The 12,436-nt window shown below is 41.0% G+C and overlaps 1 protein-coding gene and 1 pseudogene across 1 annotated transcript in view; one reads left to right on the forward strand and one right to left on the reverse strand.

Moving 5' to 3' along the window:
• The window catches only part of LOC114546103 (zinc finger protein 721-like), a 1,066,380-nt gene that overhangs the window by 83,182 nt on the left and 970,762 nt on the right, over positions 1-12,436 (forward strand). The gene's annotated exons all lie outside the window — the stretch shown is intronic.
• Positions 8,258-12,436, reverse strand: part of LOC114546086 (zinc finger protein 208-like) — a 110,600-nt pseudogene continuing 106,421 nt past the window's right edge.

Below are 12,436 nucleotides of genomic sequence, written 5' to 3' on the forward strand. Positions count from 1 at the left end.
ATGTCTCTGTCGTGTCTGACCTCGCAGAGCACAGGCCCCGCCCCTCGCCCTGTTTCCGTTAGAAACCAGAATATTTTAGGACTCTGAGTTACGCCCGGCAACACAAAAATGTTAATTTTTAGGTTTAAATGACAGACTTCATATACGAGAGCGAGAGAGAGAGAGGATATATATATATATATATATATATATATATATATACCTACATACCACATAGCACACATTACACACACACACAGACACACACACACACAGAAACACACACAGACACTCACATTACACACAGAAACACACACACACAGACACACTCAGAGACACACAAACACACACACAGACACAAACACACACAGACACAAACACACACACAGACACAAACACACACACAGACACAAACACACACAGACACAAACAGACACACACACAGACACACTCAGACACACACAGAGACACAAACACACACACAGACACACACAGAGACACAAACACACACAGACACACAATTACACACACAGAGACACACACACACACACACACACACACACACACCGTCCCTGTCCTTCCTGTCTGTCTGTGTGTTTGGTGACTCTCCAACCAATCACAGGTGAGGAACACCTTCACTTCCAAGATCATTTCTCTTCTCTAAATCAACACTAAAAAAAAATTAAATATATATAATAATACATTTTATTTAAAGGCGTCTTTCTCGGCTCTCGAGGACACAGTACAGGGATACATAAGACATTTAAAATCAGCAAAAACATAATCCTATATCCCCATGGTGGTGAGACAGGCATAGGGGACAGACAGGTGTATGGAGGAAGAGCAGCTGAATGCTCTGCTCCCCATGGTGGTGAGACAGGCAGAGGGACAGACAGGTGTATGGAGGAAGCAGGAGGTAGTGGGAACCTGGAGGAGATCAGACAAATATGGGGGCGACGAGGTTGTGGATGGCCTTGAATGTAAACAGCCCTTTGAACTGGATACAGAACTGGACCAGGACTGGACCAGGAGCCAGTGGACCGGGACTGGACCGGGAGCCTGTGGAGCTGTTGGAGGACAGGAGTGATGTAGTGGATGGAGGGGGTTATACTATGAAGTATATCTATATTTTCTGTATGTAAGTAATGTGAGTGACATGTTTCCTCCACCAGAGGGCACCACCAGTATATGTTATTCATCATGAGTCAGTCAGTGGGACTGATGATACTGGTCCAGTATTAAACAAGAAACAAGCTGCAATGTAACCCTATGACCAAACCCACCAGACTCTATGTAAATAATCAGGACTTTTAGCGTGTATAGAGCCAGCATATCTCCACCAGACTCCATGTAAATAATCAGGACTTTTAGCGTGTATAGAGCCAGCATATCTCCACCAGACTCCATGTAAATAATCAGGACTTTTAGTGTGTATAGAGCCAGCATATCTCCACCAGACTCCATGTAAATAATCAGGACTTTTAGCGTGTATAGAGCCAGCATATCTCCACCAGACTCCATGCAAATAATCAGGACTTTTAGCGTGTATAGAGCCAGCATATCTCCACCAGACTCGATGTAAATAATCAGGACTTTTAGCACCATCACCAAACCCATGCTAAAATACACGCTAAAAGTCCTGATTATTTACATGGAGTCTGGTGGAGATATGCTGGCTCTATACACGCTAAAAGTCCTGATTATTTACATGGAGTCTGGTGGAGTTTGGTGATGGTGATTTCGGGGCTGTTTCATGTTAAACTAAAAGGATCTTACTCTTTAACTAAAAGGTCTATCTCTGTAGGGATCCATCCCATAATGTTGTCAGACACTTAGAATAATAATCTGCATCTGTCAGCAGCAACAACAGAACTTTTAGTGACGTAAACGTTACCTTTTAATTAGGAGTTTAAACACAGACACAACAGGAAGAATAAATCCACCAAATCAAGTCACTAATAATCAGCATGTGGCCTCATTTTATTTCATTTATTTACATTTAATTGTTCCACATTCCAAAACATTTAAAACAATTCAATCATTGACCTTATTCACATAAATAAATCAGCTGTTTGCTTTTTTTGGCTGACTTTGTATGACATCATCAGTGTCTCTGTGTGTGTCTCTATGTGTGTGTATGTGTGTGTCTCTGTGTCTGTGTATGTGTGTGTCTCTGTCTCCGTGTGTGTGTGTGTGTGTGTGTGTGTGTGTGTGTGTGTCTCTGTTTGTGTGTGTGTGTGTCTGTGTGTGATGTCAGAGGATGTATGGTATCATCAGTGTCTTTACTTTCAGTCTGAACAAACGTCAACAGATTTAAAACCACATTCAGTCACAGAAAATGCAAACAGTGAATATAAACTGTCAAAGATTATTAAATGAAAAGTCCACAAAAGAAGAAAACATGATGTTAAACTACAAAACAATAACGTGAGAGCATACAATTAAAAATGGCCAACTGCCAGTTGGGTGGAGCTCATGAAAGTAAATTAGAAATATGTTAGTAATGATGAGAGGAATGTTTGGACCAATGTGTGTGTGTATGTGTGAGTGTGTGTATTCAGAAATTGTATTTTCTAGTCTCCATACTTGTTAATCTAACACAAATAAGATAATAAGATGAGCTTGTTTGACTGCCTAAAATTAATTTTCGCAGCATAACTCTCACTTTTTGTTGGCTAAACTTAACCGTAACATCTGCCGAAATGAGTGGCTCAAAGCGCCCTATTCTCGGGTAACTCAGCTACCGCCCCTGTCCCTGATACGAGCTCTGGAGCCAGAGTTACCACCCAGCTCAGAGGGTAAAGGGAAGCTACATAAAACCAGCTGTTGCAAAGTATTGTATTAAAGTTAAAATTTAGAACATAGTTGACAGATTCACAGTTGCACAAACTACAAAGGAAAGAAAGGGCAAGTGGGTGCTGGTTAAAACAAAGAAACAAATATAAGAAAAGGAGGACTCTTTAAAAAATAAGAGCTTAATCACTAAACTAAAGAATCAGGCACGGAAACTAAACCTCCCTAATAAGTCCTACTTACACACAACGAAACCAGCACCCCTAAAACTAGTGTGTCAGAACACAAAAGAACTATGAATGTGAAGTGTGTGTAAGCTACATGAGTTACAACCAGGCACCACATTTATAAGCAGGTGAGCTTGATTATTGCTTCTTCAGGGTTGGAGGTAGAGACCAGGTCCCGCTCCAATCAACAAGCTCCTTCAGGATGAACTCTCCTGTAAAGTAGACAAGAGCAGCCGGGGGCAGTGACAAAAATCAGCTCTCAAGTCAGTTTCCAGCCGTTTCCAGAAAACACCCACATCCTGTTCGGTCCGATTCTGCATTTATTAAAATGTTATCAGACCATACATTGGCTCCTACACAGTCTCCAGTTGTTTTAATTATGTCAGAGTAGCTGTCAAAATGCTCTACATGTGATCTGTTGCTGATTTTAATTAACAACAGACTGTAGATGAGCCGTAATCTGAATGGGTTTAGTCTCTCCGATTGATGAATCAGCTGTTAGACCCCAGTCCAATCCCTGACTCTAAACCACACATCCTACTGTGTTTACAGATTCAAAAAAAGTTAAGACAGGTAGAGGTGCCAGCGGCAGCCATAACAGCCAGCCTCCTCCAGGAGCCAGGACCGTCTCTATCAACTGCTTTTAACATGCTACGTTCACATGACCATACAACTGCTTTTAACATGCTACGTTCACATGACCATACAACTGCTTTTAACATGCTACGTTCACATGACCATACAACTGCTTTTAACATGCTACGTTCACATGACCATACAACTGCTTTTAACATGCTACGTTCACATGACCATACAACTGCTTTTAACATGCTACGTTCACATGACCATACAACTGCTTTTAACATGCTACGTTCACATGACCATACAACTGCTTTTAACATGCTACGTTCACATGACCATACAACTGCTTTTAACATGCTACGTTCACGTGACCATACAACTGCTTTTAACATGCTACGTTCACGTGAACAAACAACTGCTTTTAACATGCTACGTTCACGTGACCATACAACTGCTTTTAACATGCTACGTTCACGTGACCATACAACTGCTTTTAACATGCTACGTTCACGTGAACATACAACTGCTTTCAACATGCTACATTCATGTGAACATACAACTGCTTTTAACATGCTACGTTCACGTGAACATACAACTGCTTTTAACATGCTACGTTCACGTGACCATACAACTGCTTTTAACATGCTACGTTCACGTGACCATACAACTGCTTTTAACATGCTACGTTCACGTGAACATACAACTGCTTTCAACATGCTACATTCATGTGAACATACAACTGCTTTTGACATGCTATGTTGACATCGACATAAAACTGCTTTTGACATGCTACGTTTACGTGACCATACAACTGCTTTTAACATGCTACGTTCACGTGGACATAAAACTGCTTTTAACATGCTACGTTTATGTGACCATACAACTGCTTTTAACATGCTATGTTCAAATGGACATAAAACTGCTTTTAACATGCTATGTTCACGTGAACACTATCATGGCTTCTCTTTCCAATTAATCTGCGGTTTGTACGCATTCTGAACTGTGAGTGTTGATCTGAAATGAAAAAGGCAATTAACAATAGAAGAGAGACAGACCATCATAACACTGAAGAATGTTGATCTTTCCTACAGAGAAATTGCGAAGAAAGTCAATGTGTCAGTGAGTACAGTATTCTTCACCATCAAAAGGCACTTAGAAACTGGGGGAGACTCTGACAGGAAGAGGTCTGGCAGACCCAAAGCCACAACAGAATCAGAAGACAAGTTTCTGAGAGTCAACAGCTTGCGTGATAGGCGGCTCACAGGACAACAGCTTCAAGCACAGCTTAATAGTGGTCGTAATAAGCAAGTCTCAGTTTCAACTGGAAAGAGAAGACTTCGAGTTGCAGCAAGAAAGCCATTGCTAAGACGTCAGAATAAGAAAATCGGTTTGGTTCATCACGCAGGATTTTTGTACGCCGTCGAGTAAGCGAAAGGATGGTTCCTCAGTGAGTGACATCAACTGTCAAACATGGAGGAGGAGCGTGATGGTCTGGGGCTGTTTTGCGGGATCCAGGGTCGGTGATTTGTACAGAGTGAAAGGCACCCTGAACCAAAACGGCTACCACAGCATTTTGCAGCGCCATGCAGTACCCTCTGGTATGGGTCTAGTTGGTCAGGGGTTCATCCTACAGCGAGATAATGACCCAAAACATAAGTCCAAGCTATGCCAGAACTAACTTAGCAAAAAGAACAAGATGGTAAACTTAAAAACATGGAGAGGCCAGCACAGTCCCCAGACTTAAACCCCATTGAGCTGGTTTGGGATGAACTGGACAGAAAAGTGAAAGCAAAGCAACCTACAAGTGCCACACATTTATGGGAACTTCTGCAACAGAGTTGGGAAGAACTTTCTGAAGAATATTTGATTTCCATTGTAGAAAGAATGTGCAACGTGAGAAAACTTTTTTGCACACCTCTTTGGTCGGGCAGGTGCGTAGGATATGATCAAAGGTAACAGATCAAAAATTGTTGAAAGAAAATCCTGCACACTGACCATTATGCAAGCAATAATTTATTTAGAAAAATACAATGTTTCGGTCCCAGACCTTCATCAGGTAAATTCACACATTCACCTCAACCATAGCCTAAAATAGTTTGGTTGACTAATCAGGACCAATCGAGTCCAGCCGTTGAATGACGTCGTCCATTCACAAAAGTGGCACTCCCATCACAAACTTTGAAGGCAGAAAAAAGTAAGTACCACTCAATACACTTGAAAACAATGGATGATCAGTACATTGTCATAGCCCAATATTTTTCTACACTTAATCAAGGAGGACATAGTCCATTCAAAAGTGGATCATCACACTAATTAGACTATACTGTAACAGTCCATGTTCTCATGTACAATAGGAAGTTTACGGAAGATAAACTAATAAAGAAAAAAGAACTAGTAAATAATAACTAGTAAGAAAAGGAGGTAAAAAAGGACATATATATCAATATCAAATTAGCCCAACATAATGTTGAGATTAAATTCATCATTAAGACCTTTTGGCGATAGCGTCTGCAAAGTGAATATCCAATATGCCTCGCGTCTTTTTAGTAGCAAATCATGATTGCCCCCTCTTTTTGGAAGACTGACTTGTTCAATACCACAAAAGCGCAGTGATGAGATGTCATGCTTATAATCATTAAAGTGTATCGCAACCGGGTAATCCCGGTCGTTTCTACGAATAGAACTCTTATGTTCGCTAATGCGTTGTTTTAACTGCCTTATGGTTTTGCCTACATACACCAGACCACATGGACACATCAAAATGTACACTACATGAGTGGAGGCACAAGAGATGACACTCTTAATTGGAAAGATCTTGTTGTTTTGAGGATGGCGAAAGTTCTGTGTCTTATAGGTGTTGTTGCATTGTGCACACCCTCCACAACGATAGTTGCCAGTAGGTAATGGGCTTAATAATCTTTGCGAAGCTCTTCTTGGCTTGTATCTCGCAAAACCAGCGTGAACTAGAAGATCTCTGAGATTCTTCTCGCGTTTATATACAAAGAGAGGCAGATCATTCACAACATGTAAAAGTTCAGGATCCGATTTTAAAATATGCTAATGTTTTTTAAAAACAGGATGTATGGTATGTGAGAGAGGAGAGTAAGTGGTGATACAAGTGACAGAAAAACACTTTTCTTTTTTCTTGTTTTTCTTTAGCAAGTATGACCGAGGTTTACTCAGGGCTGTTTTGTAAGCTTTATCAACCCATTCCATTGGATAGCCTTGCTGTACAAATCTGTCTTTCATCTCATTTGCTCTTTACATATAATCCTCAGTAGTCTCGCATATTCTTCCTAGTCTAAAGAATTGGCTTTTTGGTAAACCTCTTTTTAGTGGGGTGGGATGAAAACTACTCGCCAAAAGAAGGGTGTTTTTATCAGTCTCTTTTCGATATAATGTAGCAGACAGTGAAGCATTCTTTTTAAAAACCCACATGTCCAAAAAATGAACCCTCTCCTGGCTTTAGTCTATTGTGAACTTCAAATTATCATCAAAACTGTTCAGTAAAGCAACAAAATCGAGTAGTTCATCAGTAGTGCCTTGATACAGACAAAATACGTCATCAATATATCTGTACCATTTCCAAGTTCTGTGTTTTTTTCAACATTCATGACAAAGTTTTTTTCAAAAAAACCCACAAACAAATTTGCGTAATTGGGAGCACAAATGGATCCCATACTTGTACCAGACACCTGTAGATAAAAATCCCCATTAAACATAAAATAGTTTTTCTTCATCACAAAAGCAGTTAGGTCGATTAAAAACTCATTGGGTGGAATAACCGTGTTGTCCCGGTCTTTTAAATAAAAGTCCAAAGCTTCCAGGCCACAATCGTGCGGTATGTTTGTGTAGAGACTAGCAATATCTAGTGTGACTAGAATGACTTCATTAGGTAAATCAGTTACACTTGAGATCTTATTAATGAAGTCAGTGGTATCTTTTATATAAGCCGGTAATGTATGCACATAGGGCTTAATGTACCAGTCAACAAACTCAGACAAAGGAGCCAATAGGGAATCAATCTGGGCCACTATTGGACGACCTGGAGGGTCATCAAGGATTTGTGCACTTTTGGAAGTGTATAGAAAACAGGGCGTATTGGGTGCTGGCAATAAAGGAATTCAAACTGAGCTTTAGATAACCAAGTATTTTCTCTAGCTTTTTCTAAATAGTTCCACACTTCCTTTTGATAAGTACTAGTCGGGTCCGATTTTAGTCGCTTATAAAAGTTCTTATTAGAAAGCTGTGCAAGAATTTCTGCCTCATATTTCACTGTATCCTGAACACAAATGCCCCCGCATTGAGTGGTACTTACTTTTTTCTGCCTTCAAAGTTTGTGATGGGAGTGCCACTTTTGTGAATGGATGACGTCATTCAACGGCTGGACTCGATTGGTCCTGATTAGTCAACCAAACTATTTTAGGCTATGGTTGAGGTGAATGTGTGAATTTACCTGATGAAGGTCTGGGACCGAAACGTTGTATTTTTCTAAATAAATTATTGCTTGCGTAATGGTCAGTGTGCGGGATTTTCTCTCAACATTGTAGAAAGAATGCCACGAGTGTGTTCAGCTGTTATATTTGCCAAAGGGGGCTACTTTGATGAGTTAAATATTTAGAATACATTTTGGTTTATAAATTGATTCCATGATTTCTTTTTTAATTATTTATTTGTTCTATTCTTTCATTTCAGAGTACAATAAGACATTGAACTGCATGAATTTCAATTAAAAACGTGCAAATATTGGGGTGTTCCAAAACTTTTGACCAGTAGTGTACATACTGTTCAGAAGATCAAGTTACTGCTGGTCAGCCTTCAATATGGAGAGAAGATCAGAATATAACAACTCAGCTATCAGGGCATGAGGAGGAGGCAGGAGGGAACAGCTTAGCTCTGAAACATGTTCACTACGAGGCAGTGTGAAGGCGCTGGTGAGCTTTAAGGCTACTATTCTGAGAAAAACTTTTCCCACATTGTTCACATGAGTACGGCTTCTCTCCAGTGTGAAGGCGCTGGTGAGTTTTAAGGTGACTGCTATGAGAAAACGTTTTTCCACATTGTTCACACCAGTATGGCTTCTCTCCAGTGTGAATGCGCAGGTGAGATTTAAGGGTACTACTCTGAGAAAAAGCTGCCCCACATTGATCACAGCTGTACGGCTTCTCACCAGTGTGGATGCGCTTGTGTGTTATAAGATGACTATTGTGAGAAAACATTTTCCCACATTGTTCACACCAGTACGGCGTCTCTCTGGTGTGAACACGTCGGTGGCTTCCAGCCTCTTCTAGAGTTATGAACATTTTCTCACACAGATCACAGCGGTGAGGTTTATCTCCAGTGTGAATGCGCTGGTGTCTTTTAAGGTTACCACTCCTAGAAAACGTTTTCCCACATTGATCACAGCTGTAAGGTTTATATCCAGTGTGAATATGTTGATGTTGATTTAGGGTACTACTATGAGAAAACGTTTTCCCACATTGATCACAGATGTGTGGTTTATCTCCAGTATGAATGCGTTGATGTTTTTTTAGGGTATTCTGTTGTATGAAAGCTGCCCCACATTGGTCACAGCTGTAAGGTTTGTCTCCAGTATGAATTCTCTGATGAATCTTTAAATATGCAGATGATGTGAAGGATTTGTCACAGTGTTGACAGTGGTGACATTTGGGTCCTATTCTTCCTCTCCGTTTCTATAGCAACAGACAAAGAGAGTGAGGAAGAGAAAGAGAGAGAGTTAGTGAAAAACATCTTTAAACCCTAGACTTGGTCTCACAATTTTAACTCTTCATACAATAATTTATGACAAAATGAAGGAAAACATGCAGGTTGCAGACATGCTATTATGGAAGCAAATGTACTCTTTATAATTTTTCTAAGTTCCAAAATATTCTACATTTTTCAGGCAAGTTGTAAAATGATCACGGACAGCCTGAATGTGTGAGCACCCTAAAACTATACATTTACTGACCACTGGTCTGAAAAAATCATAATCATACCATTCAAGGAGTTAGGCTACAAATCATTTGCACAAATTAACAGTTGTAACCTACTCCTTGCCTTAAAGTGATCATATTATGCTGTTTCCCTTTCCTTTATTGTGTTATATATCTTTTTTGTGCATGTAATAGATTTAGAAAGTGAAAAAGCCCAAAGTCCCCCCCAAAGGGACTTACCATCTCCAACAGAAAACACTGTTCACAAACTGCTCCAAACAGCTCTATTGTAGTCCAGCCTTTCCTTCAGAGACATTTACTCAATAACTTAAATGGGCTCCTACAACTTCCTTTCTCCATAATTGATTTCTAACAACAGAATGATCAGATCATCCACGGAGCCTTGACTCTCTTCCTGGTTTCTTAGAGTGGTTGTTGTGTCCTGAACACTGACCTGAACATCGCTGCTATCAGAGTCTGAGTCTGCTGCTGGTCTTCTGGGGACCTTGTTGGTATCAGAGTCCCAGTCTGCTGCTTGTCTTCTGGGGACCTTGTTGGTATCAGAGTTCCAGTCTGCTGCTGGTCTCCTGGAGACCTTGTTGCTCCGCTGCTCCTGGTTCTGGTTGCCCTCCTCCATTCCTTTCTTGTCCTGAAATCCAGCAATGGTCACAATGTTAAAATAATAACAGGACAGCAATATGTACCTGTTGTATTTTAATATAGGCTAATAATAATAATAAGGTTAGGGATGCACCAAATCCAGATTTTTGGGGTTCGGCTGAATACCGAATCCACTGGTTAAGATTCTGCCGAAACCAAATACCGAATCCTCCCCCCATCCTCAGTCCATGAACCCAGTAAACACATGAATGAAGTAAACAGGGACTGTCCTTCCTTTGCTGTACCTGTAGTTGCTGCATTCTGGCTGCTGTCTGGAGATTCCTTCATGCACAACTCATATTCTTTCGGATGTTTCAGACCAAATGTTGTAACAGCAGCCGTGCTGTGTATTCTTTAGAGTCCTTTGTTGGGGAAGTTTCTTTTGCAACATAGTGTTTTTGAGAGTGAAACAAAAATAAGAGAGTTGAGAATTGAAACCAAGTTTGGTCTTTGTATTTTATTGTATACTTGCAAGCAGGAATAACAATTTCACAAAGCACATCAGTACAGTGTGGAAACGTGTTTCATCGAATGAATGCACTGTGTTTTTATACACTTCAGAATACAAGGTACACCCTTTCTTGATAAGCATGACTCAGCACTATTAGCAGACAGTCTAAATAACAGAAATATCTGATTTCATCTGACTTCTTCTGCTCCTTTAGCCCACTATCTCCCCCAAGGTGAAGTTCCTGTTTTAGCTCTATCTGCCTTGGGAACAGAATGTGCTGAGAGATAGTTCTCAGTGAACTTTATACATTTTTCGGTCATTTCTGTCACACAATAGTTTCAAGCTGCCCTTTTATTTCATCTTGAGAGAATCAATCTTAAAAAGAGACAAAAGAAAAAGGTCACATTTTAATGTAATTTTCCCATGATACCTTGCCACCACAAGACAAATCGGCATTGCAGATTGAACATGTAGCTGGACTTGAATGGCTTTCTTTTGACTGAATGTTCTGCCAAACAACTTTTTCTTCTCACCAGTTCCATGTCCACTTTCTCACAGCCTACTGCACTGAACGTTCCACCTACGTAAACACCTTCCCATAATCAACGCCGGCGTCATTATGTCGACCAGTGTAGCGCGCATAGTGCATGCGTAGGGTTCGTTGGGGAAAAAAAATCTAAGGTTCAGCAGAAACAGAACCCCGTCAAAAATCCCAATATTCAGCCGCATCAGAAGCCGAATCCTGGATTCGGTGCATACCTGAATAAGGTAAAAGCCCTGCTCAGTGAACACAAAAGGCTCCAGGATTAATAAATCCTGGCTGTTAGCCTGGTCTAGGGGTGCACGATATATCGACTTAATATCGTTATCGCGATATCACGTTGCGCAATTTTATATTGAAAATGTCACAATAAGTACAGATTAATTCAAAAGGCTCCAGATCCCTACTATGTTAACAGGGTTAACAGGTTCCAGGGCCCCCTGCCTCCCTCCGAACTCGGTGCAAGATATATCGACTCTATCGTTATTGCAATATTATATCGAAAATGTCGCAATAAGCATGCAATATTCAGTTTATTCTGTGGTGCCTGCGTCCTGTCCGTTGGCTGCGTGGCTTAGTTGTGTTTGATTAGAGCTTGTAACACTATAATGATCATCTTTCATTGGCCAGTTACCGTGCCACTGACACATGTTAGTTGTGCATATTTCGACATGTGGAGCGTACCATGTGTCCACTACGTTACAAACCCTCTGGGGCGTACCACAGGGCCACTACATGACAAACCATATGGAGCATACCATGTGTCCACTACGTGACAAACCCTATGGAGCGTACCATGTGTCCACTACGTGACAAACCCTATGGAGCGTACCACAGGGCCACTACGTGACAAACCCTATGGAGCGTACCATGTGTCCACTACGTGACAAACCCTATGTAGTGTACTACTGGGCCACTACGTGACAAACCATATGGAGCGTACCATGTGTCCACTACGTGACAAACCCTATGGAGCGTACCATGTGTCCACTACGTGACAAACCCTATGGAGCGTACCACGGGGCCACTACATGACAAACCCTATGGAGCGTACCATGTGTCCACTACGTGACAAACCCTATGGAGCGTACCATGTGTCCACTACGTGACAAACCATATGTAGTGTACTACGGGGCCACTACATGACAAACCCTATGGAGCATACCATGTGTCCACTACGTGACAAACCCTATGGAGCGTACCATGTGTCCACTACGTGACAAACCCTATGGAGCGTGACAAACCCTATGGAGCATACCATGTCCAC

Source organism: Perca flavescens, chromosome 19 (assembly GCF_004354835.1).
Source record: "Perca flavescens isolate YP-PL-M2 chromosome 19, PFLA_1.0, whole genome shotgun sequence".
Lineage (NCBI taxonomy): Eukaryota > Metazoa > Chordata > Actinopteri > Perciformes > Percidae > Perca > Perca flavescens.